The following is a 16,574-nucleotide window of genomic DNA, read 5'->3' as shown; positions in this document are numbered from 1 at the left end:
ATGAATATAGTGTTGGATATTCAAGTTGGTCAAGTTGCATTAAAGTTTATTTAATGGTATGTTAGTCTCTGAGTGGTGTGTTTGTTTCAATGAGCAAAAATAACCTCAAATAATATATTTATATAAAATTATATTGTATTTTTTTCATATTTTGTACTTGACTATAATAAGTAAACCTGCTATTTCCAAGAATTCCTTTTGTGGACTGTGTTTTGTGTGCTTTCAATTTCCACCAGATAATCAAGTTACAGAACAATACTTAGAACTAATGAGCTGGATGCACAAGTTATTTGCTCATTGTTTTTAATGGCAGGCTAAGACTTTTCTTTATACACTGATTTGCCTTGGTGTTTTAAATGTGCTATATAGAGGAAATTTCCTTGAAAAGCATTTCCATGTCTGTGTATACAGTGACCAGATATAACCAATCATTTAGGCTGATTGTCTCCAAACTGTTTGAAAGTCAAGTTGCGCCTACGATATGTTTGATGATATTGAAAGAATTGAATCATTTTAGACAAATACTGATCCATGTATAGTTATCATGTGATAACCCTCTGTCTGTCCACAAATAAAGCAACCTTTTATTCACAGACACTAGAGTAGACCGAAATGATATACAACTGTACTTCTATATTTTCATTCAATATAAAATGTTTAACTAAGAGTAAATGTGATAAAGATAGCCTACATTACTTATATAATCATACCACGTAAACGGCTCAATAGAATATTCTCATAGGTCAAAAGTATTTAAATAAGACACGTGGGATTCAAAAACATGTAAATAAATTATTTTCAATTTAAAAGACTAGCACGGACACTATCAGCTAGAAATCCAGAACCGTCCCAGCAGAGACCTCACAAAAGATAAAGATACATTCCGTATACGACACGTGGGATTTTCTTTTAAAATTCTAAGTGAATTATGTGCAAACGCCACAGTATGGGAGTATGTTTGAGCAGAAGTAGGCTAACAAATGAAGGCGGAAAGTAAATCTCCAGCTCTCATACTGTCGGAATTTATCAGTGTAACATCCGACGGAAGTAAACAACACATGCGCTAGAAGCATTAGCAAAGGAGGTACAGTAGTTTATAGATTGAGCTCGAGGACTATATTGTAGTGGCGGCTCACAGTTGAATCCGTAATTAAGGGAACATGTCTTCAGCTGAGAGTTTTAGAGAGTTTGTCAACGAGCGACTCACTGCTGCTGCTGAAGAAATATTCGGAGTTTTTGAAAAAACTATTGTCGTGTACCAGGAAGAGATAGATCGTCAGCGCAGACTGCTGGATATCACTTGGAAACCTGAAATAAAGTTACATCGGATAGGTGAGGAACACTGAGTTATTTTGATAATAATAAATGCATACTTTGGGATTAGCCTTCCTCTTGTGTTAGGGTTGCCACCGACCTGTTTTGGATTTCCAATGCATAACAGAACCACATACATTTTGTTTATTGCATCAAACCTGTTTGCTTTGTCAGGAACCTCTATTTCAACTAAATAAAAATAAAATCACTTAATTATAAAATGCTCTGGTGGAAATAATAACCTTTGTGGTGTTAGGGTCGGTTTGCCCCGGTTTTAAACAACATTTAAAAAACAATAATTAGAGCCAAAACTGAAATCATAAGTGCACTGTCAGCCAACACAGGGACAGCCAGCTCCTCTCCCAATCATGTGAGCTTTAAGGGATTCTCATTTTGCCTTGTTTTCCAAAAGCGAAACAAACAGACGCAGGATTCTTATTAGGCAGTTTTCTTCTTCAAGGCTAAACAACAGTTTTTGTCTTAGCAAAACACTTTGGGGCTGTTAGGTTTACTGGGACAAAGTTCAACAGGCAGAAAGCATGTATTGAGCATTAAAATATTATACAATCATAAGGCAAATTAAATTCTAGTAACAGCCACCTGATTATAAAAGGAAGAAGTGTCAGGTCTGTCGAAGCACTAAGGACAGAAAGACAAACGTATTGTGCTTCACCTGCAAGAAATATCTCTGCAAAGAACACTACAAGTGTTGCTTTTTGCCACACATCTGAACACACACATGCACACACACACAGACTTGTACTCCTTTTTTAACTAGGTTTGGAACTAGTAATTGATTTCAATTGGTTTGATTTATTGATTGGTTGTTGTTTGTTTGACCTTACAAATCTATATTTTGTGTTGTGACTTGTTCTGGTTTTCATTGTGTGTTTGTATATTTCTGAAATAAATATATATGGGTTGAAATTGACCAGTAACACCGTAGATGTTACTATAGTCAATAATATTAATACGAAAATATAAATAGTACAAATTTAGTTAAGAAATGTGTTCTCATGCCCCTCAGGTAAAACAACAAACAAATATGTATTTAGTATATGATTCTCTTGAGGTTCATTTTACAATTTTTTTTATAATTGAAATTGAGGGGGATACTGACAAAAAAGGCCCAGCGGCCTACACCGAAAATATTAAAAACAATCATTTCATGGATATGGAATCCTAACAAGGTAACCAAGAGATGAGAAACAAATTGGATGATAGATAATCGTTTTTAGTTTTTTTTACAGCTGATTTCAGACACAGGTCAAAACCGACCTGTTAACACAAGAGATGGTAACAGTTAACGCAGGAGGAAGGTTAAATATATCATCCCAATTTATCAAATACATATTGCTACTGTTGTTACGCGCTCCCACCCTTTTGCTCTTTCTCCTCTTGCCTCCTCAGTTCTCTCTCTCGCTCTCTCTCAGGTGCCTTGATTATGGGGGAGCAGCTGATCGCTTAAAGGCGTGGCCTGGGTGGCTGGCTTTTCTCTGACTGTCGGCGGACGGCTCGGGTGCTGACCTGCTGGCTGTGTTTCCTGTGGTTTCTTTAGTGTTATGGTTTAGTTAATGGGGGGCTGTTAGGTGGTGTTATTTTATTTTGATCGTAGTTTTAGAGGGGCCGGGGTATAGTTTAGTTGGAGGAAGACCTGGGCAATAACGTAGTCCAAGTGTGGCTGCCCCAGGCTTCCTCCCGTTTACCCTTTTTCTTTTGCAGCCTCCCGGTTGAGTTGAGTTGTGGGATTGATTTAATAAATTACTTTTTGGTTTAAACGTTGATTCTTGGTTTCGTCTGGGTTCATTTCATGTTACAGGCCGACTAACGAGCCTGGTATGGCCGGTTTGTAACAACTGTCTTCCTCTCATGACACCATCACAGTAGTATCATATCCCTTTGTCCTCTGTCCCTCCAGAGCTCCCACTGCAACATGTCTGTACGGAGGAGGAGGAGGTTCTCGCTGACCAGCAGCTCTGTGTTCAGGAGAGGAACTCCAGTCTGGACCAAGAGGAGCCAGAGCCTCCACAGATTAAAGAGGAACAGGAGGAACTCTGCAGCAGTCAGGAGGGAGAGCAGCTTGGACTGAAGCAGGAGACTGATGCCTTTCTGTTGACTCCTACTAATGAGGAAAGTGACCACAGTGAAGATCAGCCTATGTACCTGAATGCTGGAAACACTCTACGTGAACCAGAGAAAGAGGCTGTAGTTAAAATGCCAGTTATAAGCTCTGTGGTATCAGAAGCAAACGGGGACCAGCAGCTCCTCCCCAACAACTCTCATTTAGCTGAGAGCCAAGATCACAAAGGAGGCAAAGATGGAGACTCAGGTTTGACTAGACACACACAGCCTGAACGGAAGAAGAGACGACGCAAAAAGGAAAGTCATAGTAACAATGCTCACACAGATGAAAAGTCTTTCAAATGTGAAACTTGTGGGAAAGGTTTTCTGTTTAAGTCAAAATTCAAGAGTCACATGGTCATCCATACAGGTGAGAAGCCGTTCCTTTGCAAGACCTGCGGTAAAACATTTAGTCAACAGTCTGCATTGAACTCACACATGACCATCCATACAGGTGTGAAGCCGTATACTTGCAAGACATGCGGGCAAGGTTTCAGACTCCTCTCTATATTAAAAGTCCACATGAGAACCCACACAGGTGAGAAGCCGTTCCTTTGCAGGACATGCGGGAAAACATTTAGGTCCCAGCATTCATTGAATACACACATGAGAACGCACACAGGTGAGAAGCCGTTCCTTTGCAAGGCCTGCGGGAAAATGTTTAGTATACAGTCTGCATTGAATTCACACATGACCATCCATACAGGTGTGAAGCCGTATACTTGCACAACATGTGGGCAAGGTTTCAGACTCCGTCCTGCATTGAAAGTCCACATGATGACCCACACAGGTGAGAAGCCGTTCCTTTGCAAGACATGCGGGAAAACATTTAGTTACCATTATGTATTTAACAGGCACATGATCCGCCATACAGGTGTTAAGCCATATCTTTGCAAGACCTGTGGTAAAACATTTATTGACCAGCATACATTGAACACGCACATGACCATCCATACAGGTTTGAAGCCTTATACTTGCACAACATGTGGGCAAGGTTTCAGACTCCGCACTGCATTGAAAGTCCACATGATGACCCATACAGGTGTGAAGCCGTTCCTTTGCAAGACCTGCGGGAAAGCATTCAGTTACAAGGGTAAATTGAACAGGCATATGACAACACACACAGGTGTGAAGCCGTATATTTGCAAGACCTGCGGGAAAACATTTAGTTACCAGCAAACATTGAACAGGCACATGACAATCCATACAGGTGTGAAGCCGTATATTTGCACAACATGCGGGAGAGCGTTTCGGCTTATTTGTGATTTGAAAACCCACATGAGAAGAGCCCACACAGGTGAGACGCCGTACGTCTGCAAGATCTGAGCCCTTTTTCAGGTAGCAGGTTTTTACAAACTCTGGGTTTAAGCCTGCACTCTGAGTTGCTCAACTCAGAGCTGAGCAACTCAGGGTTATCGGTTTCAGAACAGTGGATCAGCGTTGGGTCAATCAACTCTGAGCGTGTTCACTCTGGGTTGAGCGTGTGCGTTAAAGCCATCGTCAGGGCTGCCTTTACCTGCCACAAGGCCCTGGGGCTGAGAGGTTTCGTAGGCCCCCCCCCCCCCCCCCCCGGCGGCGGTCTTACAATACAGATGCGTTAAAGCCATGTTTGTCTACACCACAATATCTCTATTGATGAAATACAAAATCACTTAAGGTAACATGTACTTAAACTCCTTTCTGGTCTAATGACTTTTAATAACGAAACACACATGGTTGGTTACAGTGTTTTTCCAAGTTATTGTGGATACAGCGGTGGGGACCCAGGACCTTCTAGGGGGGTCCGGGGGCATGCCCCCCCGGAAGAAAAATTTGAACCTTTTAAAGTAAAATGCATCAATCTGGTGCACTTTGAGAAGAAAACTAAGGCTAAATCAACTGTGTCCTATGTGAGCTATTTTCTGGAATCATTTGGAGACACAGAAATACCAAAAAGCAGAAACAATAATATACAGGTTTAAAAAATCCAGTCAGTCAGCATTCCATTTTTTTTTTAAATAATCCCTTATCCCAAAGCTACTTCTGTCTTTGAATTCTTTGTTTTGTTTTTAATGGCTCAACTCAATATAGGCCCTTGATCTGCGTTGCCCCGAACAATGTTATTTAAACAAAAATAACAAATTTACTGGTGAATGATAGGCCCCTTGATCTTCATAGGCCAAAAATAATGTGATTTTTTTTTCCTTTTTCTTTAATGGTTCATGATGGGCCCCTGATCTCCGTACGCCCCCCCCCCCCCCCAATAATCTATTGTTTTAAATGACAATGTTCGGGACCTTCTTAGATTAGGGGCCTATATTGAGACAGTAAAATGTTTTTTTTTTTTTTTTTTTTTTTTTTTTTTTTTGAGAGGCCCCTGATCTTCGTAGGCCCTGGGGCTTCAGCCCAGGTAAGCCCGTGCATTAAAGCTCCCATATTATACACTTTTCGGTACTATTATACACCATATTATATGGTCTTAGTGGTCCCTAATACGTTTTTCTTTAATTGTTTGCTGAAAAAAACTTTCAGATAATTTATTGTACTATGCTGATGTTCAGCTAATCTCACAATGGCCTATTTTTTAAAAAGAGCTGCAGCTCCCCTCGTAAATACACAATCTTTGAGCTGCCCCCGCCCCCTGTCCGGGAAGCGAAGCCAGATACGCCTCGCCCTCTGTCTGTCAGGGCCGTGGACCAATAAGAAATAGGGGTGTGGGCTGCACAGTGGAAGCTTCTGGCTTTCCAGTTTGTGAGGTCAGAAAAGGGGAAAATTCTGACTGGAGTATATTGGGGGGGAGGGGTGAGGGTTTCAGAAAGGGGGAGAGTGAGAACAGGAGAGATTGTTATTTTTTTAAATATTTTGGCAGTCTCTAGGCACACCGTGGACCCATGGATATGTTAGAACACGTTTAAAAAGTGCATTTAGCATAATATGTGACCTTTAAGGCGGCCCTGGCCGCAGTAACTGACTCTCGGTTGCGCTGAACCTGCTACCTGAAACGGAAAACCCAGAGTTTCCACTAAGTCAGAGCGACCAAACTCTTTAGTTAGAGGAAACTAACCAGCTACCTGAAACAGGGCTCTGTTGGAAAATATTTGTTGATTCATCTGATTTGTCACATCGCTTCTGTCAGTCTGCCCCAGGGCAACTGTGGCTACTATCGTAGTTTACCACCACCGGTATGACTGTGTGTGAACGAATTGAACCTGGAACCCTGTAAAGCGCTTTGAGTACCTTGAAAAGCGCTATATAAATCCAATCAATTATTATTATTATTATTATTATTATTAAGAGATGTCATACTGTCAAGTAGCCTTTTATTCACTAAAGTTGTGGGGGTTGTTTCAGTTCTAGTGGTTCATGGTGAGAACACAGAAGAACTGATAGGGGTGAGGATACACATAATTGCAGCTCTTACGGGAAAAGCTGGACCCAAATCTCAGAACATTTTAGGATTACATGAAATCAATAAAAAAGTGATTTTAAATACAGAAATGTCGGCCCTCTATAAAGTATAATCATGCATATGTCCTCAGTACTTGGTTTGGGCCCCTTTTGCATGGATTGTTGCCTCAATTCCAATTCATTTTCCATGATATTCTAATAATATGAGTTTTGTACAGTGCTTATATAATCCTACCATGTAAAAGACTCAATGGAATATTCTCACGGGTGAAAAGTATTTAAATATGACACGTGGGATTAAAAAGAAAGTTCTAAGTACTGTGATGTATTTTCATACATCACAGTACGTTTGAGGAACAGTTCAGTTGAGGGCGGAAAGTACATCTCCAGCTCTCATACTGTCGGAATTTAGCAGTATAGGTAACGTATATATAATATAAACATATTCCGTTTTGGTCAAATTAAAACATTTTGAATTAATGTCTATATATTATATATAAATATAGTCTATGCATTATATATTTTCTGTCAAAAAACAATTACAAAAGATGTGTATAAAAAGTATCATAATCAGCCCTATAAACCCCTATAAATGTGTAAATGTGTGTATAACTTTATAATGTAAACTCCTTACATGGGTATTCTGTCTTGAATTTCAAGAACGTGTTACATTAACACATCCTTATGATTGTACAGACTACGTATGGTCATTTGCAAACAAAAATGTAATCATTCTTTTCACTCTACACAAATGTAAAGCTCTTCTTTTTAACGAATGAATATTTGCACAAACAGTAGTTCTCTTTTTTACATTTTCATATAATATTTGGAATTGTGCATTTTCTCTTTCAAAGGTTTTTTTTTAAATTAAATTACAAAATTGCAAAGCAATTGCAGTACAATGGACTATACATTTTTTCCCCTTTTTTACCCAAACATATCCCACCAATATATGACCGGCTTTCTCTTCCTGTGTATGTAAATGTTTTTTGCAAGTCCTATCATTCCATGGAGAAAAAAAAGATATTTCAATTACCCATGAGCTACAATACAGATCTATAGGCTAAATGCAAATATGGGCCATTCTACATTTAAAATTTGCATACTTAAATGCTTTTTAAATTATTTTTTTTTGTTTGGGGACAGCGTTTTGCACCAATTTTGTAGAATGGCCCTCGACGCCATTGCAAATGAGGGCCACCCCTCAATTGGTCTCCTGAGGATAAACAAAAATCAAACGAAAAATTTAATGAAATATCCACTACATACATCCATACAAAAATACATCCACCATATGCATTTAATGCAGATTAAACCCTGACATGACAAAACATAACCTGAACAGGTAAAAGGTTTGATCTCATCTTGAATGTTGTTGTCTGCATTGAGTTTAAGATGTGATTTGAATATTTATATCAGAATTTGACTTTTTGAATTAGAGCAATATGACAATTGTAAAATTGTAATATTGGGCACTTTATTATGTTTTTGTTGTCTGAATTTGTGTCATTGTTTGCTATTCATTCAGTTATATAAAAGTGTCAACATGACATATTCTTTAGTGGTTACATTTCACAATAAAAAATGGAGAATTGTAAATAATAACTCGTATTGCTCTTATTTTCCTCTGTTGAAGTAAAGGCACGAATACATGGGTGTTTTTCCCAACCTAATGAGGCTCCTCAAGAGTATTGTTCTATTGAAAGGATTTCCTTACACTCATTATTTCAGGTATGCCGTTATTAAGGTATATGGTCTCAATACATTCTAATTCAATTATATTAAAAAAAAAAATTGTGACAAGTTATGACAAGTTATTTTAATAAAATTCTCAAGTATGCTGCTGAGAATATTTGTAAAATGGTATAAAAACGTCTGTTTCGTTTTTGAAAACGTTTAATAAAAAAAATGCCGTTGATCTTCCAAAGTCCACTAGATGGCAGCATTGTACTGAGTACGGCCAGGTAGCGAACTGGATTACCATCACTGAAGTTGCAACCGAATCGGGATGACTCACTCAGGCCATGCATCTTTAATGATTTGGAGAGGAAATAGCCTGAGGTGTAGGATAGTTAGTTGGTCGTTTGCTTTCACATTAGCACTTGTTATTCAAAGAAGCATTTGCCTACGGAAGATAAATTTAATGCTGCATCTGTAGGCCTATCTTTTTTTTATTTTATTTTTAATTTACATTTGATTTGGGTTAACCAATTTGAGCATAAGATAGTTGGAGCATAATCAATTTTTTTTTTTTTTTTTTTGTACAAAATACATCTGGAAATTGCACACACGCTCTATTGCACGAGCGAAACTTTTTTTTATTTCCGCCTGTCTGTCAGTGCAGCTGTCAAACGCGGGCGAGGGGTTGTGCTCGTGCTGCTCCGTCATTCAGGAAGTCCACACCAACTGACTGACAGCACTTCGCAAAGTCACATCGACATCTTTGGAGTCGGACTTAAACATTTTCTCTTTTAGGGACTTCACTCTTCAACGACGACCACTTTTGCAGACGGTAAGCTTCTTTTCTGTATGTGTATCTTTCTGTGTTGTGTTGCTGTCACTATTTTGCCCCCCCCCCTCCTCCTCCTCTTCAACGTTAACGGTTAAGTGCTCGCGCTCTAAAACTGAAATGACACTTCCTCTTGCAAGAACGGCTGCTAAACGACACAGCGTTAAAAGTGGATATTTAAATGAGTTGTATCGCTCATATGGTTGAAAGCTGAAGTTGTAAATGACCGCCTTCGTCTTGTTTTCGACGTTGTTCTTCTTGTTTCAACGCCACTCCGTTCAGACGTGGTGAGTATAGGCTACACAGAGACAAGCATCAGCTTGCTTTGGGGGTTAAGTGCGTAGGTTTTTTTCTTAAAGGTCTCGAGCGAGAAGTGCGTGCTTGTTTGTTGATTGATTTCCCTGTCTCTGCACCTGCTTCGAAATCTACGCTGACATTTGAATAACTACGCTGTGAAAAACGTTTCTCTGGTTTGGGTTATTCCTTTAGGGGGTGAGTATGGAGAGCACACGAATGATGATGACAGGTTGTAATGAAGTGTGCACTTCAGTTTTTCCATTTTATTTCCAAGACGACACGGCTGGACGCTATTTAAACTTGCCCGTGGTGATATTTGAGCATTGTCATGCAAATGTGGGCCAGTGTGCGCGAGTGTGTCACATCCAAAACGACTGTGGTACCTTCCATTGCATGCTTGCATTGATTGTTGTGAGTGAGATTTTACTATCAACGCGCAGTCACAATGGATTTCGGTCGAGACGGTGTAACGTCCATTACACATGACCCGAAACGCATTTTATTACGTGTCTCTCTTTCTACACTCGTAAACCAGTCGAGCATTATAGAAATTGTGAAACCCTTGACACTATCGTGTTTTACGATAATCGTTCGTTTTACCATTGGCGTGCATTCATTTCATGCGAAAACAATAGTAACCGCACGTCATCCGTTTTTTTTAAATGTCATTTCTGTCGTGAATGCCACATGCACTCAAGACAGCGGTTGGTTAAATAACCAGAGCATAAAAGTAAATGTAGGCTAACGTGACGCGTTTGAAATGGCAGATGCCGATATCAAGCTGAGCTCCAAAACCCCGAGCTGACCTAACATGATGTCATCTCTTGTGTGTAGAGCGCATGAGTGAGTGAGAGAGAGGCAAGCAGACGTGTGTGTTTCTCTGCTAAACTGTGTCACTCGTAAATATTTACTTGAAAACGCGTTTAATCCCATACAACGTTGCGCCTGCCTGTCATTTAAGGAAAGTCACTGCAGGTGAATAGAACCATTTTGTTTTAATTTATATATCATCATGAAGCTTTGCAATGGGATTATATAGGCCTATAACAATTAGTTTTACTTTTTTTTCCATACATCCTTTAACAACAATGCAAAATCTGCAGTATCTTTCTAATTAGGCATACATTTACATATGAAAAAAAAAAACGAAAATCTAGATGTTGGACTGAGCCGAAGTTAAAATCTTGATTTCATTTTTTCTTTCTCATTTTGTAAGTCAAAAAAACTTTCTAAAACATTCATTTTCTGAAGCAAAATAACCAAAGATCTCTGAATTGACCAGTGATTTTAAAAACAAACAAACAATGTTTTACCCTTCAGTGTCTCGCATTAAATCGCTTCATAGTACGTTGCTCTAAAGTGCACAAAGGGCTTTAGTGTTCGTTCATAAAGCCATACAACATTGTTTTGCAGAATAGCTTATCTTGAGATAACGCAGGTCAACCTGGGGTCAGTAAAAGAGAATAGGATATTATTTAACAGCTGCTGCTCCTCTTTACAACCCTATTCTCTCAATTCTTTATCTCCATTCAAGAGTTTCAATGTGCCCTACTTAAGTTTTGCAGTTGACATGCTATGGTTCAAAGGGCACGGGACTGTTGTGCAAGTTATACCTCCCTTGTTCGCATCACCCCATATCGGCTATATGCAACCTTTTGACCATGCAACGGAGGGAGGGAACAGAAAGTGGCGCACTTCCTTGTTCCTCAATGGTATGTAAGGGCAGTTAAGCTTCTTTGATTTTACTTTGACTGTAGCATTGTCAGGTTAATGTCACTCATAATATAAACTAATAATTAAGTAAAATGACTCATTTCTAATAGACATACTATAGTTCAGTGTTCTGAATGAATTATTATATTCTCCTCTCCTCTGATTTGCTTTCATTATTTTTAGACAGTGGATGATAGTTCTCTAAATGTAATGTGACGGGAAGAGGCAGTGTCATAAGCATATTGCTAACATTCATGTCTTTTTATAGAGCTGTGTAAAAGATTACTGAGACTTTATATCAAATCCTTTTGAGTCCCAGTGTGGTATATGGATTTGTGCATGCTGATGGATGCTCTGGGAAAGGGCGCATCAGCTGCTCTTGACAATTGGCTGATGTGGCTGTCAGCGACAGGGGGTGGGCCAGACACAATCACAATGAGGCCATGTTCACACTTACGGCAGGCACATGTTTGCACATGGGACTGGTTTAAACGGGTTTAAAATTTGGCATAAAGCTATAGTGCGTAACCTTTTCATATTTTGTCAGTTACAAGTTTCAAGCCATCGGCAAACAAGTTGACACAGAGTTGATTAAGCCTATCCGCTCCAAAAAACTCTCTCTATATTTCTCAGTATGGCAGCGTTTACAAACTGGTGTCACCCCCTGACACTGGCGCAGGAGCTCAGAAAAATCACAAAAAGCACAGAATATATGTTTCAGTTGTTGGTTCCACTGCTAAGAAAAAACCCGTATAGCTGAATTATGTAGCAAATTCATTTTAATCTTAACTGTGATCAGTGGATTTGCTCATGGAGGCAGTAAATCCATGCAACACTTTCATACTTCATTGCAAGAAGGCAAAGCAGCATGAAAATAGAACAGTGGGAAGGACATCCTCAATTTAGTGACATGATTCAAACGCACATGTTGGCAAGTATCCAATATACTGCAGTGTCAAAGAAAGACACAGAGACTAGTGTGTGCTCCTAGTCTGTTGTTCTCTTGCTGAGCCTAACCTCTGGTCCTGATGAGACAATGTGTCCTTATGCGAGCTGTAAATTATACCATTGACTTTACAAAGAGGAAATGGACACAATGAAAGAGAACCTCAAGTCACTAATACTCAATCGCAGGGTGCATTTCCTTCTTCTAAAGGCTTCAGGTACAACATGTTATCACTGCAGCCAGAAACCAATCAGGCCACCGTAGATACAGCTGTTGGTGTGACCTCTATGTTGTGCTTGTTTTAGCTGCTTCTTCACTGCTCTTCTAATGTGCTGCCGGTGCCTAATGCAATCTCTCCCAGTCTCAGTTCAATCCTGACTTGTCTAATTTAAGAACAACCAGTAGGCGGGCAGGGTTTGGGCCTTACAGAAGCTGGGCCTATTTTAATTGGCACTGAGAATAGTGCTTTGGACAGCCTCCTCTGTCCTGCTTTGACCTAGTAGGCCTACGTGGTGTTTTAACAAAGTATATCTTCCTTCCTCATCCTCCTCTTGCCTGGGGTCATGTGGATGTTAAGGTTTACATTCCCTGCTGTCGAAGAACCATGGCAAGCATACTGTATGTCTGATTGCTTTACAGGCTGTGTGCTATGTCAGCTCTGCATATCTGTGGGACAGCCAGTATTATAATTCCCAAAAGTTGAAACCCTTGATGCCAGGGAAGAAAATGTTGGAAGATTTTGTTTTGAATCTGGACATGTTGAAAGCACTTAAAATGGTATATTTCACCTTCCTGCGTCCTATTTCATCTTAGCATCTCTTACCCCTCTCTGCTGAATGTGGTTAACTTTACTTCCGTGTGATGGGAGGCTGACTTTTGAAAAATATATCAGAGAATTGTCTGTGTAGCTGGAGCTACTGCAGTTTGGTGGTTTAATGCCACGGTAGCAGAGCACATCAAATATTAAAGCGCTGCTGTCAGGCTTAATGTTCAGCAGTGATCTGGTTTAGCATGTCTTATATAGGAACGCTGTCTCAGATGACAAGCAGAATTATGCCCTCCCCTTCTCTATAGCAGATGTGTTAACACGTACTGCTTTTAACGGTGATTTCAAAAGACAGCAAAACTCTGCACTGCTGCAATATCATGGTCTTGAGAAGGCACATAGAGAGAGAGAACCACAGTATGTTTGGTAACAGGATTAATCTACAGTAGCAATTTATTTCATAACCCAATCATGAGTACTGATATGCATGTGGACCGTTCATCCCTACGACCTCATCTGGTTGGCATCATGGTTCCCAAGATAGATTCAACCACCCATCTTTTAACAACATGGCTGTTCGTAAACACGCAAACAAATGTCTTAGGCCATGTCTACACATACACGTTTATTTAAAAAAAACTTCAACCCCTTCGTTTGCAGAGAAGTTCCTCCATACATGACAACACAAAGAACAATTTAAAATTCTCACCTAATAATGCCATGCCAGGAGGTGATGAAAATGTGTCAACAGACACCAGAAGAACATTGTGAGCATGCACATTTACCCTGCGTTCAGAATCACATACTTTCTGTTTTCTATTCTACATACTATATGACGATAACAATAATCTAATTAGGATGCAGTAGGCATACAATTGGGCAATACTTTTACTTATTTATTTCATCATAATATTGCACCTTGATCTTGCCTCTAACTTTTATATCCGTTGCATCCCTGTTTGTTTTCATTGTTCGTATGCGACGTCACTTCAGGTGCGCAATGGATTATGGGTCAGAATCGCACAAATAGGATGCTGTTTTCACCATTAAAAATTGGATGGTTAGCGCTGTGAACCACACAGAAAAAGTTTTGGTTACGAAAAAACCTGTGTACTACTTGTGGATATGGCCTCATGGTTTTTATCCGTTAAAGTCATAATCATTAACAGTGTATTAGCACCAGCGACCATGATACGAGTCACACGGAAACATGTGAAATGGATCTAGTCATGGCCCAGCAGCTGGTGCAGACCTGAGTCATGGCCTCGGTCTACTGAAAGCTGTCTCCGAGGGGAGGAAGTCACGGCCCAACACCATGTCTCGTCAACAAATGCCTCCCTAGTGAGTGCTGTGCCACTTCTGCTGTTCAATCGCCACCTCACACTGCTTAACAGTGTCTTTGTCTGACCCACCCGTTTACATCTTTGAGCAGCTATAGGAACCACCAGCTGTCATCCATTGAAGTTATCACAATGGAAATATTGTGCACATAAAAGGACATTTATTGCGGCATTTTAAATATAGGCTTATGTCTGGAGGCACAAGCCAGCCTTTATTCACCTGGCAGGTCTAGATCTTATTTTCACGCTTTTCATAGGCTCACTGCTATAGCACGACATCTGGCTGAACTTGTTTACTGCTCGCAATACACAGAGAAAAGGCAGAACAGATTGTTGCATACATCATTCTGTCTTGTTCATTACATGGACCGATCTTCCCCTCATTGTTCTCTTCCTCAAGCACTAAACCCTCTGTCATAAGAGAGGCATTTTGGCAAATCAGCCTCACAGGGTGTGGGAGGTTAGCATGAGCGACTTGATTATAGCCTTTCATTAGAAGCGCGCCTCCAATCCTCTGGCGAGGTTGCAGCTGTGACCATGAGTTTGCCCCTCCACCCTCCCTCTGTTCAAGCCCTATTATGTCCGGCTACATCTGTCTCCAGCTCTCCTGTGAAATCTACAAGCCCCACTCTGCTCTTCCATGACTAGGCCAAGTTGAAGTGCTGGGGAGCTATGAGCCGCCATCGTCATCACCCAAAGAGACATCTCCACTGCTGATGGCTGACTTGGCTTATCTCTGCCCACCACCACCCCTCCTGGGTCTAGGGCTTAATTTAGCTCTGCAGACTGAAGGAAAGGGCTAAGGCAAGAGTATTTTTAGAACTACATGGTTCACTGTAATAAGGGTCTTTGAAAAATGTAAAGTGTCATGTTGTAGGCCTGTGATTTGCGTCCGTTCTGCTGACAATCTCCTGCATGCAACCAGCTGGGAGAACTTCAGTATGCGCTGCTAGCTTAGCAGACTAGGGCTTGTCAGCTAGGCTTAGGATGCATGATTGTGATGGACACATTTGCTGATGTGAGTGGGGGTGAGGTAATACACTGCACCACACTGTGGTCTATTTTGGGAGCTTCCTTTTCCTGCCCAAAGCGCTTTTGTCTCTTGCAGTTCTTCATCATAATGTTTTACTCAGCGCCTTTTTAGAACATGTTTTAGAACCAATTGTTCATTTAAGCATTGTGTCATAATTGCATAGCACATTTCACTGGTGTGTTAGTTGAGCGCTTACTTGGTAGCGGAGCAGTGGGCACTGTGGCCCATGATGGCCTTATTTAATGACTGTTGTAGCAGCCAATAATAACGGCTGATAACATAATGATTTTTCAGTTTTTAATGTGATAAAAGCTGTTGATGTAACAACTCTCCACTAATGTAATAACATTTCAGAACAAATAATGTAACAACTTCTTGCTCATAATGTCATAAGTTGTTAAACTACTGAATGGTTGCAACGGTAAGGGTAAAATTCATGTCATTGTTATTATCGACTTTTATCACAGTAAAAACTAAAGAATGATTGTGTTATTTTAAGTCTTTGTTATTGGCCACCATTACATTATTGGCCGTTACGACGATGTTGATGAGCTTTTATTCCACAGTATTGCTAAATGATACAGGGCTTTTAAAGGGGGATGTCGACAGGATGAAGATCACACTGAACCTTTTTAGTCTTGCTGCCACAGACAGAACCCAATGTAAATGCTTGATAACTCCTCATCCGTTGGGCTTCTAGAGTGTGTGCCAAACCCCACCCCATCCCCCCCATAGTCCCAAGAGAAACTAGGCCTCTGCCCAACCTCTGTGCGGCCTTAATGCCGTGACTGGACAGCCTCCATTGGGTCAAGTGGAGATTTGCCTCAGATGAATCTGGGGGAGATTGTGTTCTGCTCTCACCAGCCAGCAGTGAATAAGACTAAATGTGACTTTAATGGTATTTTTTTGTAGTTAAGTCTGTGGATTTGCCTGGCTCGGAATATGTTTATTGCAGGATTCCCCACCAATAATTCATATTTAAAAGGCAACATCGAGGCCAACGAAAGGAGGTTGCACTGTTCTTGTTGAACAATTGGACAACACAGCTATTGTCTTCTTGAATTTGAGCCTTCTCCCATAGATGCTGCCATTATCTTTCCAATTGAGCCTTTAGCTAAACCCTGATTCATCAGACTGAATGTGAGTGG

The 16,574-nt window shown here is 40.3% G+C and overlaps 1 protein-coding gene across 3 annotated transcripts in view; it reads left to right on the top strand.

Moving 5' to 3' along the window:
* The first annotated feature begins 9,220 nt into the window (after positions 1–9,220).
* Positions 9,221–16,574, top strand: part of taok3a (TAO kinase 3a) — a 62,517-nt gene continuing 55,163 nt past the window's right edge. The window contains exon 1 of one of the 3 annotated variants that reach the window (XM_080043522.1): positions 9,221–9,334. The gene's annotated coding sequence lies outside the window, so the exon portion shown is untranslated. Of the gene's footprint in view, positions 9,335–9,482; positions 9,619–16,574 lie in introns of those variants that run through there. The other 2 variants (XM_080043524.1, XM_080043523.1) reach the window with 2 other exon arrangements.

This window comes from Ammodytes marinus (assembly GCF_949987685.1).
Source record: "Ammodytes marinus genome assembly, chromosome: 2".
Taxonomy (NCBI): Eukaryota; Metazoa; Chordata; class Actinopteri; order Uranoscopiformes; family Ammodytidae; genus Ammodytes; species Ammodytes marinus.
The sequence above is the reverse complement of the archived record's forward strand: the minus strand, read 5'-3'. Positions and strand labels throughout refer to the sequence as shown.